The sequence below is a fragment of the Carlito syrichta genome, unplaced genomic scaffold, assembly GCF_000164805.1.
Source record: "Carlito syrichta isolate Samal-C Ts95f unplaced genomic scaffold, Tarsius_syrichta-2.0.1 Scaffold276631, whole genome shotgun sequence".
Lineage (NCBI taxonomy): Eukaryota > Metazoa > Chordata > Mammalia > Primates > Tarsiidae > Carlito > Carlito syrichta.
This window is the reverse complement of record NW_007220727.1, coordinates 1578-6934: the sequence shown is the minus strand read 5'-3', so window position 1 is coordinate 6934 and position 5357 is coordinate 1578. Positions and strand designations below refer to the sequence as shown.

The 5357-nt window shown below is 41.8% G+C and overlaps 1 pseudogene; it reads left to right on the top strand.

Moving 5' to 3' along the window:
- The first annotated feature begins 258 nt into the window (after positions 1-258).
- Positions 259-1558, top strand: LOC103254355 (annotated as a pseudogene).
- The last annotated feature ends 3799 nt before the right edge of the window (positions 1559-5357 follow it).

Genomic DNA, 5357 nt, shown 5'->3' with positions numbered 1-5357 from the left:
AAAAAAGCAGTACTTTCATTGATTGACTTACTATTAGGCAACAAGTTTAGGGTTCCTTAACACATTTATAAATGAGAATGTTCATGTTTTAGAGAAAATTCCTTTGTGAAGCCAGGTGATCCAATGAAAGTGATTTTAGTGAAGACTTCTAAATAGGTTTAATTAACTTTCCTGGTTGAAATGTGAGATCTGGACACTGTCCCAGCTGCCACCTAGACTTGAAGCTCCATCCAAACCCCCAGTGAAGTCATCCCAGCCATGACCATGCAGAAAATCTTTGCCCAGGAGATCCTGGATTCCAGAGGCAATCCCACAGTGGAGATGGACTTGCACACTGCCAAGGACCAATTACGGACAACTGTGCCCAGTGGGGCTTCCACTGGTATCTGTGAAGCTCTGGAACTAAGAGATGGAGACAAAGCTCACTACCTGGTGAAAGGTGTCCTGAAGACTGTAGAACACATCAACAAGACTCTAGGCCTTGCCCTGCTGGAAAAGAAACTAAACATTGTGGATCAAGAAAGTTTAAAAATTTATGATCGAACAGAATGGGACTGAGAATAAGTCCAAATTTGGGGTCAATGTCATCCTGGGCATGTCCTTGGTTGTGTGTAAAGCTGGAGCAGCTGAGAAAGGGGTGCCACCATACCAATACATCACAGATCTTACTGGGAACCCTGACCTTGTACTTCCAGTGTTTGCCTTCAATGTGATCAATGGGGACTACCATGCTAGAAATAAGCTGGCCATGCAAGACTTCATTATTTTGCCTGCGGGAGCCAGCTCCTTCAAAAGCCATATGCATTGGTGCTGAGGTCTATCACCACCTCAAGGGGGTCATCAAGGCCAAGTATAGGAAAGATACCACCATTGTAGGTTAAGAGGTTGGCTTTGCACCCAATGTCCTGGAGAACAATGAAACCCTGGAGCTGCTGAATAAGCCCATCCAGGTGGTGGGTTACGCAGACAAGGTAGTAACTGTCATGGATGTGGCAGCCTCTGAGTTCTATCACAACAGGAAATACAATCTTGACTTCAAGTCACCTGATGATCCTGCCAGGCACATCACTGAGGAGGAGCTTGGAGAACTGTACAAAAGCTTTATCAAGAACTATCCTGTGTTCTCCATCAAGGACCCCTTTGACCAGGGTGACTGGGCCACTTGGGCCTCATTTCTCTCAGGGGTAGACATCCAGATTGTGGGTTATGACCTCACAGTCACCAGCCCCAAGAGGATCGCCCAAGCTATTGAGAAAAAGGCCTTCAACTGCCTGCTGCTGAAAGTTTACCAGATCGGCTTGGTGACTGAGTCCATCCAGGCCTGCAAACTGACTCAGTCTAATGGAGTAGAGTGATGGTGAGCCACCGCTCTGGGGAGACTGAGGACACATTCATCACTGACCTCGTGGTGAGACTCTGCACAGGACAGATCTAGATTGGTGCCCCCTGCCACTCAGTTTGTCTGGTCAAGTACAATTAACTCATGAGGATTAAGGAGGTTCTTGGGGGCAAGGTTGTCTTTGCTGCATGCAAGTTCCATAATCCAAAGGCCAAGTGAGAAGCTGAAGGTCCTGGGGCCCCACTGGACAGAGCCAGATCTTCAAGCCCTTCTTCCTGAAATAAACACTGGTGGCAACCAAAAAAAGAAATGTGAGATCTTCCTTTCAGCTTAAAAAATTATTTAAAACTAGCCTGGTATATTTAAGAAGAATTAATAATGTTTTTCAATTTTTTAAAGTTACAATCCAGCCAGACATGGTGGCTCAAGCCTGAAATCCCAGCACTTTGGGAGGCCAAGATGAGAGGATTGCCTGAGTCCAGGGGTTTGAGCTTGGGCAACTTGGTGAGATCTCACCTCTACAATAAATCAAAAAATTATCCAGGTGTGGTAGCACATGCCTGTAGTTCCACTACTTGGAAGGCTGAGGTGGAAGTATCATCTGAGACCAGCAGGTCAAGGCTGTGGTGACTGTGAGCATGTCACTGCACACAAGGCTGGGTGACAGAGTGAGACTCCAATTTAAAAAAAAAGTGTAAATCAATCCCCATTTTAAGTCTCATTACCAACCAGCATAATATTCATGAGCTAATCTAGAGTGATAATATGACATGTTTTTCTTATTATAAAAATGACACTCTCAAGACACAGTTTTCTTTGTGATGAAAACTGTATTCCAACAGTAAATATCACATTTTTACCAGAATTAAATCAAGATATGATTGGAGTAGAGTGGGGCAGGCTGTAAGTGGGATGGGTGGAGAGACTCTTGCCAATAAAAGCTCTCTGTAAGTGGCTCTCGCTCCAGATCTGAGTTGTCTCTTGAAGAACTTGGAGTGAAGGGGAGAAACTAGTAGAGAAGAGGTGATTTGAATCTCATGAAATGTATTTATACTACTCAAATTCTGCACAGGAAAGAGTAAGATTTGGAGGGTAGGGTGACATCAATTCAGAAAGAGGCCAGGTCTATGCCATGCATACTGTATGAATTGGGGAAGCCAGGCTCTCTGCCACTGCAGCAGTGAGTAGGAGTTAAAGTGGCAATACCCAGGCTAGGGAAATGACAATCTTTGTTTTCTTAATAGAACCAGCCCTTGGGAGACTTAATGAGATGATTAATGGAGTTTCAGTCACAGACTTACTTTTCAGTCTCTAAAGTACTGCTTTGGGGTTTGTTTTTATGTTCCTTTTCCCCAGGTCACTGGCAACTACCATTCTAATTCCACTCACTTTTTCAGTGAGTTCATTGTTTTCAGATCCACATAAGTGAAATTATGTATTTTTTTTCTCTGTCCTTATTTCACTTAGCATGATGTCCTTAAGCTTCCTTCATGTTGTTACAAATAACAGGATTTCCTTTGGCTGTGGGTGAATAATATTCCATTGTATATAAACCATAATTTGTTGACCCACTTGTCTCTTGGAAGATGCTTAGGTTGATTTCATGCCTTGGTCATTGTGACTAATGGTGTCATAAACTTGGAGTGCACATATCTCTTCAACATACTGGTTTCATTTCCATGAGATTTATACCAATTGGTGGCACTGTTGGATCATATAATTCTTTACTGTTTTGAGGAAACTTTCTAGTGTTTCTATAGTGGTTGTAACAGGTTACATTCCCATGAACAGTGTACAAGTGCTCCCATCTCCACACCCTCCCCAACACCTTCTAATCTCTTGCATTAGGATGTGTGGGACGATAAACTCATTGTGGTTTTATTTTGCATGTTCTTGGTGATTAGGAAGTTGAACACTTTTAAATACCTGTTGCCTGCTTGTATGTTTTCTTAGGGAAAAATCCTATATAGGTAATTTGCCTATTTATAAAAAAAATTATTTGTTGTTTTGCTATTGTGTTTCAGGAGTTCATTTTGTATTTTGTATAACAACTCCATATGAATTGTCATGTGCTCTTTGCTGTTAAAAAGGTTTTATTTTGAGAAAGTCCACCTTCACTACTTCTTGGATTCTGGGCCTGTGGTTTTGGTATCATGTGCTAGGGTTTTCTCCCCCTCCCGGAACATAAGCTTAAGGAGTGGAGAGTCTTTGAATCTAGACAAATACTGTCCAAAGAAACATAATATGACCCATATGTGCAATTATAAGTTTACTTTTAGTAGCTACATAAATCAAATCAAGTAAAAAATGTTTAATGAATTTTAACTCAGATCAATTTCTAAGATTCTCATGAAGACAATCTACCTTCTATTTTTCTCATTATATCTTCAGAATTGAATGTGTTTTATACTCACAACACATCTTCATACACATAAGCTCCATTTCAGATCCTCAATAGCCACACATAGCTGGTGACTGCCCTATTAGACTACTGGAGTAAAGACTTTTTCACCCTTTCCATTCAATGCCTTATAATATTCTTCATTCCTACTAGTATTTCAAATATCATATGCTCTGGGCCATGATTCTATTTGTACTTATGTTGTGTGATCATTGCTAATGACAGCAAATAGTAGGCAATGGCATAGCCATGCATGTAAAGATAAAAGTGTTTCAATGACTTAGTTGTTTGACTCATAAAAATGCTAATAACATGTTTTTCCCCCCACAGGTGGCCATGACTGTACACTTTAAAGAAACAAGCACATACTCTGTCTGCTTAACTTATCTTGAAGATCCCGTGTATCTGAAATGTGGATATTTCTGCTGTCATCAATGCATCAACTCCCTGCAGAAGGAACCCCAAGGAGAGGGCATACTGTGTCCCTTCTGCCCTGTGGTCTCTTGCAGGAAAGACCTCAGGCCCGCGTCCCAGCTGAGGGACCTGGTTTCCAAGATCAAAAACTTGAGCCCAAGCTGAGAGCTCTTCTACAGATGAACTCCAGGATAAATAAGTTTCAAGGTAAGTTTCTACCACCTACCCTCCACCAGAAGGGGCTCAGAAAACATGTTCTGAGAGATAGGGGCATTAGTTGAATTCTGGCATCCCAAAATTTGATGAGTGAGAGTCTTTCTCACCCATAAGTATAGACTTCAACCACCTAGAGATTTTAAAGAACACACATATAATAGTTAGCTTATGCCTTAGTCTGGTGCTGTAGATATGATAGTACTAGACAGCTGAAAGGTGGCCATAGTGGAAATAATATTTTGAAAATATTGGATTAAAGAAAAGATCTTATAAATTTTATTTTACCTACTTTCTTTTCTTTTTCTAATGATTCAAAAGAAAAGTTAGAAGAACATGTTAGGTTCACATTGTGTTTTTTGACTGCACTGGCCCGAAGCATGGCTCTTAAACTCGAATATATAGCAATTACCCATTGAGATTTTGTGGGTATACGGATTTATGATGAAAACTCGGATTGTGTTTTGGACCACATGTTACTGTGTTTTGGACCACATGTTCAGGATCAAGACTTTGCACCCACTGAAACAGTTTTGTCTCTTTAAGGTCCAGGAATCCTCAAAGCCTGAAAAGCCCCAGATGTTTCTAATTCCCAATAAGTGTGAGCAAGCCCTCTGAGAAATAAATTTTTCCAGTGTTCACACCCCCACGGCAAAGAGTGCCATCTGTGCATGTATTGGCTTTTCACACAGGTTGAGGTCTGGGTGCAGGCTCTGGACCTCAGTATTTTCCACACTAATCAATCCAGGGTGAGAAAGATCTTTAATCGAAAAGTCAAGCCAGGCTCAGTAGCTCAGTCTGTAATCCCATGCCTTTGGGAGGCTGAGGTGAGTGAATTGCCTGAGCCCGTGGGTTCGAGACCCACCTGGGCAACTTGGCAAGACCTCATCTCTATAATAAATCAAAAAATCAGCCGGGTGTGGTAGTGTGTGCCTGTAGTTCCAGCTACTTGGAAGGCAGAGGTGGAAGGATCACTGGAGCCCAGCAGGT